The sequence below is a fragment of the Panthera tigris genome, chromosome F3, assembly GCF_018350195.1.
Source record: "Panthera tigris isolate Pti1 chromosome F3, P.tigris_Pti1_mat1.1, whole genome shotgun sequence".
NCBI lineage: Eukaryota > Metazoa > Chordata > Mammalia > Carnivora > Felidae > Panthera > Panthera tigris.
In genome coordinates, this window is record NC_056678.1 from 28,202,484 (window position 1) to 28,218,269 (window position 15,786).

At 38.0% G+C, this 15,786-nt stretch overlaps 1 protein-coding gene across 2 annotated transcripts in view; it reads right to left on the bottom strand.

Annotated features, from left to right (window-relative positions):
• Window positions 1-14,519, bottom strand: part of CEP350 (centrosomal protein 350) — a 150,930-nt gene extending 136,411 nt beyond the window's left edge. For both annotated transcript variants that reach the window (XM_042976344.1, XM_042976343.1), the window contains exon 1: window positions 14,193-14,519. The gene's annotated coding sequence lies outside the window, so the exon portion shown is untranslated. The remainder of the gene's footprint in view (window positions 1-14,192) is intronic.
• Between the last annotated feature and the right edge of the window lie 1,267 nt (window positions 14,520-15,786).

The following is a 15,786-nucleotide window of genomic DNA, read 5'->3' on the forward strand; positions in this document are numbered from 1 at the left end:
TAGAGCAGCACTATCAACAATAGCCAAAGTATGGAAAGAGCCCAAATGTCCATCGATGGATGAATGGATAAAGAAGATGTGGTATATACATATATGTATACACACACACACACACACACACACACACACACACACACACACAATGGAGTATTACTTGGCAATCAAAAAGAATGAAATCTTGCCATTTGCAACTACATGGATGGAACTGGAGGGTATTATGCTAAGTGAAATTAGTCAGTCAGAGAAAGACAAAAATCATGACTTCACTCATTTGAGGACTTTAAGAGACAAAACAGATGAACATGGGGGACAAGACAGAAGAGACTCATAAATATGGAGATCAAACTGAGGGTTACGGGAGGGGTTGTGGGAGGGGAGATGGGCTAAATGGGTAAGGGGCACAAAGGAATCTACTCCTGAAATCATTGTTGCACTATATGCTAACTAATTTGGATGTAAATTTTTAAAAAATAAAAAATAAAATTAAAAAAAAAGAATACTTTTATTACTCATTTAAGTGACTCAAGAGTTTCATTCTAGTATCCATTTTATAGTGAGTTTAACTGGCATCTTTTAGAGAAACAAGTTGTTTCATGCAAAAGTCAAAGCATAAATGAATACTACTTTGTTCAGACTAAAGTCAAATATCATGAGGACTAAAAAAGAAACTATATTTGACATGGTTCTATTTACATCACATAAAATATAAAAAGCCTCCAAAAGTTAGCTAAGGATGACTCTAACTTGCCAACAGAAAACAGAAATAAAACTTCATTAAAGCTATGAAAATAATATAAAAGTATCTGGTTAAGATGATACATATAAAGGGGTACCTGGGTGTCTCAGTGGGTTGAGCACCCCAACTCTTGACTTCAGATCACGATCTCACGGTTCAGTTCCAGTTCAGTTCAGTTCGAGAGTTTGAGCCCCATGTCTCTCTCTGCCCCTCCCCCACTTGCGCACTCTCTCGCACGTGCTCGTACTCTCCCTTTCTCTCTCTCAAAATAAATAAATAAAAAGTTTAAAAAGAACTCTATGGAGAACCATCTTTTAAAAAAAAGTACGATACATATAAAAGGCAGAAGCACCTTATCTCAAGTAAGCATGCAACTTAAAATAAATTACTTGATAGCAAACAAGGGATCCACACTTCAAAGTATCACCCAAATACTCATTTCATAAGAGAGGCGCAAGGCTCAAAGAAAACTAACAATAGCCAAGAAATTTTAAAGAATTATATTTACCATTTAACTTCCCCACTTACTGTACAGGCTAAGAATTCATAAAGAGGGGGGAATAGAAAAAGAACACAAAAAGTAACTTTTAGGGGAAAGGAGCCACAAGAATACATCTGTTTTAAGATCTCCCCACCTCCAGGTTCTTACAAGAAACTTCAACCATCAATTACATTTTCCCTCATGTGTATCTCTAGCGTCCTCCTCTCTCCAAGATTGTTCCTATCAGCACTTATACTCAATCAAGTCTTCTTACTTAAAACAAACACAAAAGTCTCTCAACCCAGCACCCTCCTCTACTACTGCTCTTTTTCCTTTACAAACTTCTCATAAAAGTTAATTGAATACACTCACTCTTCAAGCAATTCCTAGGTGCTTCGCACCCTCCAATTCTCCCCAACAGCACTCATTAAAATCACCAAAGATCTCTCAATCTGCTGTGCATTTTCAAATAAAAAGTCCTCATCATGCTTGGCCTCTTGGCAGCATTTATCACAGTTGACTACTCTCTTGAAACACTCATTTCCTTTGGCTTCCATATACCACACTCTGATTTTCCACTTCCTCTCTAGTTCTTTCTTAGTATCCTCTGCTAGCTAGCCCTTCTCTTTTAAATCTAGAGGTTCATGAGGGTTTGAACATTGGCTCTTTTCTAACATTATGCTCTGGGCAATGTCACCACGTCCAAGGCTTCAAATACCATGTACGTATATGCCAATGACTGCCAAAAGTCTAGTCCCGATCTTATCTCTGCTATGCTAACCCATATATCCAACTGCTTATTCAGAAACCTCAAAGGCACATCAAACTCAACATCTCCAAAAGTCAACTCATGATTATTCCCAAAAACACAACCTTGAGGTATTCCCTATCTCAGTCCAGATGCATAAGCCAGAAATATCCACAAGAGGTGATTAAAACTACATGACCTCTAAGGTCCTATTCTACTCTAAATTTATAATCTATACCACCAGTTCCAAATGTGGTCCAGGGATCTCTGAGGGTCTACCTATCAGGGGGAGTCTTTGAAATCAAAATTATTTCCATAATAATATTAAGATATTAATTCTCTTTTTCACTTTCATTCTTTTTTGAGTATATATAGTGCAGTCTCCCAAAGGCTACATGACATATGATATCACAACAGGTTGAATGCAGAAGGAGATATGAGAATCCAGATGTCTTCTATTAAGCTAGATATTAAAAAGATTTGAAAATGTCAAACAATGTTATTCTTTTCACTAAATGCTTTTGTGTTTTGTGTTTTGGAAAATACAGTTACTTTTCACTTAAAAATGTTATTTATTTTAATACAGGTTTATTGTTATTTTAAATAAATTAATAAATATGTTTAAAACTTCCATGTCATGCATGTTTTCCAACCAGAATGCTATGAAACTAGAAATCAACTGCAAGAAAAAATCTGGAAAAAACACAAATACATGGAAGTGAAATAACATGCTACTAAAAAATAAATGGGTCAACCAAGAAATCAAAGAGGAAATCAAAAAATACAGAAACAAATGAAAATGAAAACACAACAGTCTAAAATTTTTGGAATGCAGCAAAAGCTGTTCTCAGAAGAAAGATTATAGCAATACAGGTCTGCTTCAAGAAGTTGAGAAAAATTTCAAATAAACAACTAACCTGACATGTAAATGAGCTACAAAAAGAACAAACAAAACCCAAAATCAATAGAAAGAAGGAAATAAAAAAGAACAGACCAGAAATAAATGAAATAGAAACTAAAACTAAAACAACAACAACAACAACAACACAATGTAACATACCAATAAACCCAGGAGCTAGTTCTTTGAAAAGATCAACAAAACTGATAAACCTTTAGCCAGACTCATGAGAGAGAGAGAGTGACAGAGAGAGTGAGCGAGCAAATAAAATCACAAATGAAACAGGAGAAATGACAACCAACACCACAAAACTATAAAGGATTATGAGAGAACAGTATGAACAATTATACACCAACAAACTGGACAACCTAGAAGAAATAAATTCCTAGAACTGTATCACTTCCCAAAACTGAATCAGGAAGAACCAAAAAATTTGAATAGACTGATTACTAGCAATGAAACTGAATCAGTAATCAAACACTCTCAACAAACAAAAGTCCAGGACCAGATGGATTCACAGGAGAATTCTACCAGACATTTAAAGAAGAGTTAATAGAAAAAGAAGAGGAAGGAAAGCTTCCAAATACATTCTATGAAGCTAGCATTACTCTGATACCAAAACCAGATAAAGACATTACCAAAAAAAGAGAACTACAGGTCAATATTTCTGATGAACACAGATGCAAAAAGCCTCAACAAAATATTGGCAAACTGAATCCAACAATACATTAAAAAAATCATTCACCGTATCAAGTGGGATGCATTCCTGGGATGCAAGTGTGGTTTAATATTCACAAACTAATCAACGTGATACATCACATCAACAAAAGATAAAACCATATGATTTCAAGAGATGCAGAAAAAGCATTTGACAAAGTACAACATCCATTCATGATAAAAACCCTCAACAAAGTAAGTGTAGAGGAACACACCTCAACATAATAAAGGCCATATAATAAAAAAAAAAAAACAAAAAACAAAAAACCACAGCTAACATCATACTCAATGGTGAAAAATCAAAAGCTCTTCCTTTAAGATCAGTAACAAAACAAGGAGGTCCACTCTCACCCCTTTTATTCCACAAAGTACTGGAAGTCCAAGCCATAGCAGTCATACAAGAAAAAGAAATAAAAGGCACACAAATTGGTGAGGAAAAAGTAAAACTTCCACTATTTGCAGATCACATGATGTTATATATAAAAAATCCCAAAGACCACCAAAAAATGACTACAACTGATAAATGAATTCAGTAATGTGTCCCAAGACACAAAGACACAAGACACAAAATCAATGTGCAAAAATCTGTTGCACCTATGCACTAATAATGAAGCAGCAGAAGGATACATTAAGAAAACAATTCCATTTACAATTGCACCAAATATAATAAAATACCTAGGAATAAACTTAACCAAGGAGGTGAAAGATCTGTCTTCTAAAAACCATAAAACACTGATGAAAGAGATTGAAGATGACACAAACAAATGGAAAGATATTCCATGCTCACGGATTGGAAGAACAAATATTGTTACAATGTCCATACTACCCAAAGCAATCTACAGATTTAATGCAATCCCTATCGAAATACCAAGAGCATTTTTCACAGAACCAGAACCAAAAAACCCAAATAGCCAAAACAATCTTGAAAAAAAAAGAACAAAACAGAACAGAGGTATCACAATCCCAGATTTCTAGATATACTAGCGAGCTGTAGTCATCAAAACAGCATGGGAATGGCACAAAAACCAACATATAGATCAATAGAACAAAATAGAAAACCTAGATCCAAACCCACAATTACATGGTCAATTAATCTTCAACAAAGAAGAATGGTAAAAGACAGTCTCTTCAAAAACTGGTACTGGGAAAATTGGACAGCTACATGCAAAAAAATAAAATTGAACCTCTCTTACAACATACACAAAAATAAAAACTCAAAATGGATTAAAGACTTAAATGTGAGACCTGAACCATAAAATCATACAAGACAGCACAAGCAGTAATGTCTCTGACATCAACTGAAGCAACATTTTACTAGATACGTCTTCTGAGGCAAGAGAAACAAAAGCAAAAATAAACTATTGGCACTAAACCAAAATAAAAAGTGTCTGTGCAGCTAAGGAAATGACCATCAAAACTAAAAGATAAACTACTAAATGGGAGAAGATATTGCAAATGACATATCCAATAAAGGGTTAGTATCCAAAATATAGAAAGAACTTCTACAACTCAGCACATACACAAAAACAAATAATCAATTAAAAAATGGGCAGAAGACATGAATCAGACATTTCTCCAAAGAAGTCTCACATATGGCCAACAGACACATGAAAAGATGCTCAACATGACTCATCATCAGGAAAATGCAAAACAAAACAATGAGATGTCACCTCACAGTCAGAATGGTTAAAATCAAAAACATAAGAAACAAGTATTGGCACGGATGTGAAGAAAAAAGAACCCTTGTTGTACTGTTGGTGGGAAAGCAAACTGGTACAGCCACTGTGGAAAACAGTAGGGAGGTTCTTCCAAACATTAAAAATAGAACTACCATATGATCCAGTAATTCTACTACTGGTTATTTACCCAAAGAATACGAAAACACTAATCTGAAAAGATACAGGCACTCCGATGTTTACTGCAGTATTATGTACAATAGCCAAGTTATGGAAGCAGCCCAAGTGTCCACTGATAGATGAATGGATAAAGAAGGGCGGTGTGTGTGTGTGTATGTGTATATGTACATATATATATTTATGTATATATAATAGAATATTACTCAGCCATAAAAAAGAATGAAATCTTGTCATTTGCAACAACATGAATGGATCTACAGAGTAGAATGCTAAGTCAAATAAATCAGAGAAAGACAAATACCATTAGATTTCACTCACATGTGGAATTTAAGAAACAAAACAAACAGAGAAAAAGAGACCCTTAACTATAGAAAACAAAAAGATGGATGGATGAAATAGGTGACGGGGATTAAGAGTACACTTACCATGAGGAACACTGAGTAATGCACACTCACTATATTGTACTGAATCACTCACTATATTGTACACCTGATAGTAATGTAACACTGTATGTTAACTATACTGGAATTAATTTTTTTTTTAAGGGGCGCCTCGGTGGCTCAGTCGGTTAAGCCTCCGACTTAGGCTCAGGTCATGATCTCACGCTTCGTGGGTTCAAGCCCCGTGTCTGGCTCTGTGCTGACAGCTTGGAGCTTGGAGCCTGCTTTGGATTCTGTGTCTCCCTCTCTCTCCGCCCCTCCCCTGCTTGCGCTCTGTCTTTCTCTCTCCCTCTCTCTCTCGCTCTCAAAAATAAATAAACGTTAAACAAAATGTTTTAAACTAATATATATATTTAAATCTTCTAATACAGTAAATATCAATACACGTAGCCCACATGAACAAGAGCTCTTTAAGTTTTTAAAAACTCATGAAGTGCTCTTGACACCAAAAAGTTTGAGAAATGCTAATCTGTATTTACGGTATATACACAAATAAGATACAAGATGATATTTTTAAATGGCCAATTCTCAAGTATCCTCTAGAAGCAAATGACAGGGCTCTCATTCAGTCACATAGATTTGGTTCCATTATTCACTGGGCTCCCACTATGTGCCTGGCACTAGGGATAAAATGAAATTATATTGTTTTGGCTCTCACAGAGAATATTTTCCATACCTTTGCTACATTTCAGTTCTCTCATCTCTATCAGATCCTATGTAACAATCATGGCTGCCTGAAAGAATGAGAAAAAACAAGACTGCAATAGTCATACTATCTAGTCTAAATATAAAATGGACAAATTTAGTAGGGACCAGGCTAGAAAAAAAGGAGAAAACTTTCCAGCTCTAGGTCAGACCCATTACACTGTTCCAAGTAAACTTCCAGAATAACCAACACCCCCATAATATAGTATAATACACAAACACAAGTGACCTGCGGATTCAGCCTCAACTCTTTTCACATTTAAAATACAAAACCCGGGGTGCCTGGGTGGCTCAGTCGGTTGAGCAACCACCTTCAGTTCAGGTCATGATCTCACTGTTGGTGAGTTCAAGCCCCATGTTGGGCTCTGTGCTGACAGCTCAGAGCCTGGAGCCTGCTGTGGATTCTGTGTCTCTGGCTCTCTGCCCCTTCCCCACTCATTCTCATTCTCTCTCTCTCTCAAAAAAAAAAAATAATAAAATAAACATTAATATATAAATAAATAAAATTTTAAAACCCCAACAACTACTTTTACAAATATAAGGCAGATCTACTGTAATCTATGAAATCCAGAAGAAACTAACATTTGGTACCAGTTTGGCCCCTGGAATATGAGGCAGGGTGAGGATCTCAAAGAACATAATGTCTCCCAATGATAAGAAATGAAGAGCTAAACTAGAGCTTGACTAGAGGTGGTCCTAATCTTTTACTTAAGGAGAACTGAAGACCACGAACAAGACTGGGAATAATGAGGGGGAAAAAAAAAAAAAAAGCCCTAGGAATAGGAACTTAAGCTTTGCTTACCCACCATCTAGTTATCCTGAATACTTATTCTTCCAAATTAATTTCAAGGAATACATCCCTATAAAAGTGTTTTACAGCTTGCGAGTCAGGATTATTTTTGGCCTAAGTATGAAATTTTCATGACAAAACCTTCCCTGATACCGAAGAAACTGCTAAACCTGGTTAACTCTGAGTGAGGATCAAGGAGTAAAAGCAGATTTTTCTATGAATATGTTTTTGAATTTTGTTAAAGCAGAGGCACGTGTCACTTTTTGAGGAAGGAAAAAAAACCAAGAAAAAACAAACAATTTTGAAAAGTTTCCTTCCATATTCAATAACTTACTAATTTAAGCTAAGGCTGTAAAGGAAAGAAAGACAACTACTTTTTCTTTCATTGGAAGCGTTTATTGACTCCTTAAGGCAGTGTAGTTGCTCCCACTTTGTGGATCCACAGTACTTTACCATTCCTCTTACCACCTTGTGCTATTATTTACATATCTGTCGCTTACATGGAACTGTGGAGAGGTTTTAGGCCCCTATATATCCCTAGTCCATGCAGAGTACACACTAGGTGCTCCAGACCTACTTGCTGACTGATGGATGCTCCCATTGATAAGTCTCAGGATCCAATTCTTACATGCAAACAGGCAAAAAAAAATACAGGAGTCTCATACAATATGAAGAGGTTAACCATTCCTAAGCAGGTAATTTATTTTGACAACATGTAAAATAACTAACTAAATAATAGTTACATGCATACATATATGCATTTATAATTCCAAACAAGCCTGGAACTACAGAGAAATTCTTTAATAAAATACTGTTATAGGGGCACCTGGGTGGCTCAGTTGGTTAAGCATCCAACTCTTAATTTCAGCTCAGGTCATGATCTCAGTGTGTGGGTTCGAGCCCCACACTGGGCTCTGCACTGATGGTGCAGAGCCTACTTGGGATTCTCTCTCTCTTTCTCTCTATTCCTCCCCCACTCGGGTTCTCTCTCTCTCTCAAAATAAATAAATTAAAAAAAAAATAATTCACAATACAGAAATGTAGCATCTATACAAACTTTCAGAGATGCATCAATTGAATAAGTGTAGTCCGATTTCATTTATAACCAATCAGAAAACAAAGCACATTAAAGCTAGAAATTAGAGGTCATCCAGCCTCATGCTCTTCAAATTTGTAGTTAACAACCCGTTAGTAGGTCAAAAAAAAAAAAAAAAAAAAAAAAAAAATCTGATAGATTGGAGCTAGCATCTTTTAATAAAATCAAATGGGACTGAATTAAAAATAACAGCGTATGTTAAAAGTAGTAGGATATTATTTAGTGGAACTTACAATTCATTTATATTTATACATATATGTAAATTATATCCCTAAGAAAAAATAAATTTCTTATTGTAAGTGTCCTAGTCAAAAGAGTTTGAGAGGTTCCCAAGCTTTTTCATTTCACAGAACTCTCAGTGTCTCAGTAATTTTTTTCAAGGTTCCCCCTAGGCACCAAAAAATGCCTTCTATTTCAATTTATTAGATCCATACAATCTATTAAGTATTTATGTCCTAACAACTTAGTAGCAGTTTGAAAAATACATATAAATTGAAAGAAATATTTTATTACTAAATAACCACAGTTGCTTATTAATGGAATGAATGCACCTACTACACACAACTTCCCAAACCTTGAAAACACTTTGGACACTGCCACTTTCATTTACCGTTCATATGGATTTTTGCACAGTACTTTTTTTTTTATCACAGTAGCCCCCAAACCTAGTTTTTTGAAGACTTCCTGTCATCAAAAGGAATACAGCACAATGTAACAGACACTACCTGAAACTAATAGTTTGAGCAGTGCCCCACAGATGTCAAATATCACAAAGATACCCCACAGCTGTGAAATATTACCGTGTTTCCCTCAAAAATTTTTAAATATTCCACAGTGCCTGTGTGAGCTCACTATAGTCATCAAAGGTACCTGACAGCACAGTTTGGGAATCCTGGGTTTAAGAAACAACTGATCTAGCCTGTATGCTTACTTTGCAAATTAAGAAATGACACTTAAGGTCACAAAGCTAGTAGAAAATAAAAACACTTGGGGTGCCTGGGTGGCTCAGTCGGTTGAGCGACCGACTTCGGCTCAGGTCATGATCTCACGGTTTGTGAGTTCGAGCCCCGCGTCAGGCTCTGTGCTGACAGCTCAGAGTCTGGAGCCTGCTTCCGATTCTGTGTCTCCCTCTCTCTCTGCCCCTCCCCTACTCATGCTCTGTCTCTCTCTGTCTCAGAAATAAATAAACATAAAAAAAAATAAAATAAAAACACTTAAGGGTTAACTGCATCAACAAAAGTTTTGAAACAGAATCTAATCATGTGATAGCATGTTGATGAAATCTACAGATCTCTGAAAAACAACTAAATTCAAAAATACATTTAGGGGCACCTAGGTGGCTCAGTCCGTTGGGTGTCTGACTTCAGCTCAGGTCATGATCTCACTGTTCCAGAGTTCGAACCCCACTTCGGGCTCTGTGCTGACAGCTCAGAGCCTGGAGCCTTTTTCAGATTCTATGTCTCCCTCTCTGTCTCTGCTCCGCCCCCGCTCGTGCTCTGTCTCTCTTAAAAAATAAATAAACATTAAAAAAATTTTTTTTCAAAAATACATTTATATGATTGTATAATAAAAGGAAATTGTTTTGATATTTTTTAGAAAAAAAGCTTCAAAAATTATAAAAGTGGAAGTTATAATAATAAACAGAAGTGTCTAAAGTAAAAAAAGGAAAGTCATCCACTCCCTCAGGGATAACATAGCTGATAGTTTAACATATATCCTCACAGACCCTTTCCTACGGACATACAAAATCGTAACAAAATCAAACTACATTTCTTTGTCCGTGTTTGTTTTTTCAAAACTGAATCATATTCTACAGTGTAATGCAACTTTTTTCTTTCACTCAGGATTATATCATGAACATTCTTCCATGTCAGGACATAATAGTAATTGCAAACACTCAAACATTTATGTGGTGCTTACTGTGCTTGCTTGAGGCCTAAATAGTAACTCATTTAATTCACACAACAGCCCTGTCAGGTGAGAAACTATAATTATATCCAGTTTACAGATGAGTTTAAGTAATTTGCTAATGGCTGCATCTAATAAATGATGCATTTGGGATTTGAACCCAGAAAGTTAGTTGCATGGTCCTTGCACTCAATGATACACTCAGCTGCTTCTCATGAAGTAAATCTAGCTATCCCTCAACCTGTTAACAAGTGCATAGCACTTCACAGCATAAGTACACTATAATTTTAACTATTCCTCTACATTTAGGACTATTCTTGACATTTTTTAATTTTTTAATACTATTGGCATTTACTTGTAATAATGTTAAAATGAACTCCCTATAGATTTACTCTTATGCTTTTGTGTTAAAATTTCTGTAAGATAAACTCCCTAAAAATGAAGTAACTCTATCAAATATGCGCCCTTTTAATTTTGATAGATAATACCAAATTTCCTTCCAGAACACTGTCCTACTTGTACCAACTTATAGTCCCAATGACAGAGGGGAGGGTTGAGGTTCATTTTTAAGTCAACAAATATTTTTGATTCATGGAGAGGCCTATTTTGAGTTTTTCACTCTGACGCAGAATGAACAGACCGCCAGGTTGATTCACAATCATCCTCTAATTTGATAATTATCTGACTTTAAAGAGGTGTAGACTGTATAGTGAATTCTTCATCCAGTTATGAAACCACCTATGGGTGAGATATTTCCCCTATACGATACTGTTCACTTATGTACAAAACGTGGGAATTGGACTACCTGGCCTTTCAGATTTAAAACTCTCAATGCTGTAATTAAGAAGTGACTTCAAGTTATTAAAAGCCTATAATTATAGTACTAATTAGGCCAGGGCCTTAAACCTTCTATTTTCTTTAAATTATAATAACTACTGCCAGAAGACCTAGGCAAATCATTAAAATAGCCAATAAAGTTTTCAGGATCCACCTGTGGCTTATTCTCAGTGGTTTTTTAATCCCAGGCTGTAATTCCCTGCAACCTAGCAAACTTGAACATATCTCTAGAGTATATTTCTAACATGAGTTGATATGTGCCTAGGAACATGAACCAGTGTTGTGTTTTTTTAAATATTATGCCAAGACCACTCTTAAGTCAATTTATTCAACTAATATTTATTGACTGGTTTACTATGTACTAAGCACCGGGTGCACAATAGTTAACAGAGTAACTCTGCCATCATGGAACTTACAGACTAGACAAGAAAGGCAAATAACAAACCAAAATAACCACTAGTAAATGTAAAGTTACACTTCTGATAACAATAAACAAAAAGCTATTAGTGCAGAAGAAAGAAAAAAAAAAAACCCGCTATGCAATCTTTTGATTATTTGTGGGGTTTTTTTGGACTATTTGCAACACTAGAAATTGTTTGACATGAGAAGAAAATGTCAATAAAGAAATTATTTCACAACCTCTCCTGCACTGCAAAAACTAGCAATCACAAGTGTAGATGACAAGTTAACTTTTTAAATCACCAGTACTAGAATAAAGTCACCAAGATGTCACTACTTTTCAGTTATGCTACTATGTGGCCCAAATATTGGTTTATCATAACCAAGACTATAAATGCTTTGAATTTCAAAGACGACATAACTATGAGTATCCAAACAAAATGAAAGATGACAAATCAACTACAATTTCTTAGGAGTACTGTTCAAGCAAAAAGTACATACAGCGGTAAAGCCATTCATTATAATAATTCATCACTTGTTCATAATTAACAAAATTATTGAAAATACTATTTTTAAAGAACAACAATCATTAAGCATTAAGGAGTTAGTGGTATGTCAAAAGGAACAAAAATAGATTTTTTTTTAGATTTTATAAAACCAAGTTCCAGAGTATCTATATTAATATCCAATTTTAAAATAAAACTAATTCCACAACGTTAACTAGACTTGTGATCATTTCACAATACAAACATATGAATCATTATGTTGTACACCTGAAACTAATATAATGTTGTGTCAATTATACCTCAATAAAAACAAAAAACACTTGTTCAGGAATAAGAGCATCATTCATCACACTTCCTTGTGTCAATTTCCACAACTGCAAAACAAAAATATTTGTCAAACCTACCTCACATTGCTACGAAGATTAAATAAAATAACGTATGTGGTGATACACTGAAAAATGATGTCAGTTATTTTAAACAGTTGCTTCTTTTTTGCCGCCACTATAACATAGCAATTTAAAAAATAACAAAATTGGTAAGATAAGGACTCCATCTCCTTTCGTCTGTCCATAAGTATTATAAAAGGGGCAAAAAACTGGCAATCAAAAAAAAGCACTAAGAAAAAATTCAAAACTTCATAATTCCTAAATTGATTACCCCCACAGGAGGCTGGTTGTTTAAGTAGTAACACTCTTACATAACAAAATATCTCAGAGAATCAGGGAAATTATCTCACATATGTATGAAATTGTTTACTGACTAGATGTCACCATCATCACAAACACAAGTCCTGCTACTATGAAAAAATGAGATACATGTATTTATCCACACATACAATGTATTTTAGCTTGATGTTTATTTTCTGATTAAAGCATCTTCAATGCAATGACGCTCCAATGGTTCAGATTTATTTTATTACACTGAATGGAGTTGGTCAATTTAGCACACCAAAACTAATTTCATGTTACACAACCATGGGTTTGAAGCAACTTCTACCATGGGTCTAAAACCAATCCCCCAAAATCTCATGTTACTGGCAGCACACGGCCTTGTTTAAAAACTGTGTTTTAAACCAAAAAATTTTTAAAGTGGAGAGCAGCTCTCAGTATTTTATCATTGCTTCTACAAACCGTTTCAGGCTGTTGCTAGGTCTGCCTAACACAGCCTTTCCTTTAAAACCTTTAAATGCAAGAGGAGGAGGTATCGTTAACATGGCAACATAACCATTAACGACTTTCCCAAATTCAAAACAAGGATCGCCATCAAAACAAAAATATCAAACAATCAGGCGGAGTGCATGGATACTGATTACTACTCCTGACAACCTGTCCTATATGAAGGATCTTTTTCTTTTATGAAAGACTTGCTACTACACTAAAACCACATTAAAATTTTATACCTATGGGCAACTTCCTATCTGAAAACTAAAAATCCAGCGAAATTCCAAACCGTATTTGGGACATCAGTTAAGTATTGTTTACCATGTTGGGTTACATTTAAAAAGAGGGCGGGGAAAAATACTGACAACTTTGAAAGCGTAGAGCTTTTTAAATCTCCCACTAAATCATTTGTGAATAAATCGGTAGACTACATTCAGCAGCTGCTAGACTGGAGCAGAAGATCAAAGTTTTTCCTATACTTGAGAACGCTTATCCCCACCAAAAAGGAACAGAAACCAGTCATCCTTGCCACTGGAGCCAGTTGCCCGGAATTTCCTAAAATATGCCTGATCTGCAAGCGAAGGAGGAGCACTTCTCCGGAGACCAAAGGCGAGAGGTATCTTACATCTTTTGCAGACGAGAGGAGGGGCGGGAGCAGGGAGAGCACTAGCAGGTAAGGAAGGAAATCCGTCTTCGGCAGGCACCGGTGGGACCTGAAATCCAGGTCTCAGGATGGCCCTCCCCGCAAAGGCTCAGGACACGGGGAGGTTCCCCGAGGGGGACGCCAGGCTGGGCCAGGACTCCCGGCGCCCCGCCCCGCCTCTCTCGCCGCCACCGGGGACCCGGGACCGCGGACAGAGGCAGCAGAAGCTAAGCGAGCGTCCGCGGTCCCAGCCACGTCCTCCCGCGGCTCACCTGAGAGTGTCGCCTCCGCCCTCGGCTCCCACGGTGCATCCCGCGGGGCCTGGCGGAGGGTGCAGTGATGCCTCCCCGACCGGCCCCAGGGCTGCCGGGCCTGGCCTCCCCGCTCCGGGGACGCACCGGGTGCCCGCCTCGCACCGGCTCCCGGGATCCGCCGGGCTGCAGAGAAGGAAGGAGAGGCAGAAAGGCTGCCTCCCCTCCCCCACAGCAAGACTCCCCCTGAGCTGCGGCTCTCTGCAGTTCCCTCTGGCGCAGGTCCGGCCCCGCTCCCCCGCCCGGGAGTCACTTCGGCAGCGGCGGCCCAGTCGCCATTACAGCCCAACAACTGACACGGAGGAGGAGCGGCGCCGGCGGCAGTGGCAGTGGCGGTCGCGCGAGGCAGGGCGGGAGCAGTCGGGGCCCAGGCAAACCTCGCGAGAACTGTCCCGACACGGTTCTACAGGAATACAACCTTCGGTTAGGGCCATGTTGAGTGTGGCCGAAAGGTGCGGGAGGGAGAACGAAGAAAGGACGCTCGAGAGCGCCATGTTTAGTGTGGCGAGTTTGTGCCTTGCAGGACTCGGGAGGAGCCAAAGTAGATCCGCAGCGGAGACCTCTCTCCACCCCCACCCCCCACCCTCCTTCCTCGGACGCTAATTGGGCCTTTTGGCTGCGCATTTCACCCCGGGCCAAAAAACAAGCTGGGGGTTTGACCAGGGTGCGCTCAGAAGTCGAAATTACAGCTTCTCAGAGTTTACGATGTTTCACCAATTGTCGTCCAAGTAAATCTTCTTTACCCCAATCGGTTTCAGAGCAATTGCAGCGCTGCGGCTGCTGCAGTTACCCACTGCTGTCACTGGCCGTTTTGTTCGCGAGGGTTAACGATTGTGTTCAGCATGCAGTCTGTCCAATGGCTAGAGACTCCAGAGCAAGGAAAACGGAGTTTCCTCCCGTTTAGGTATAGGCATTGGTAGAACTGTGCTTTGAGAGACTTTGTGTGATCAACATATCTTCTAATATCTTTATCCTCTTTCCCCAGTCTCCGAATGGTGAATTCTAATGTGTGTCAGGACTTAGCTTAAATGACATGTCTTCTGCAAATAATGCCACCTTCCGCTAGGTGCTCACTTCGCACAAGCTCTCTGCCCATCACTTTCCTGCACCTTCTGAACTCCCACAACTGTTTACCCAGAGACTATTTCTCATCTTTAAGTATCTTGAAGACGCTTGTCTCTCTGTACCCCAGTAGGGCCTAGCTCATTTTAGGTGCTGGATAACTGCTAACTGCTAGGTGTAACTAGGACATTTTAGGTGCTGGGTAACTGCTTATTGGGTAGATCTCATCAGTAAAAGCAGAAGTCAGTAACCGCTCCTTCTCTGTAGGGCTGTTAACTGTGCCTGAATAGGACGTATGTGGATGTGCAAAAATGGTCCTGCACGTATGTAAAATCTGTACTGTGTCTCCAGGAGGCTGTACCGGAGGGAAGAACAGGAAATGTGGATATCCCAGTGGTGCCAGAAGTAGTGAGAAAACAACATAAGGAAAAAGTTATTTTCCTCATCCTTTCTGTGTAAAGCAGTGGGATAGATGTTTTTCATATGTTATTTT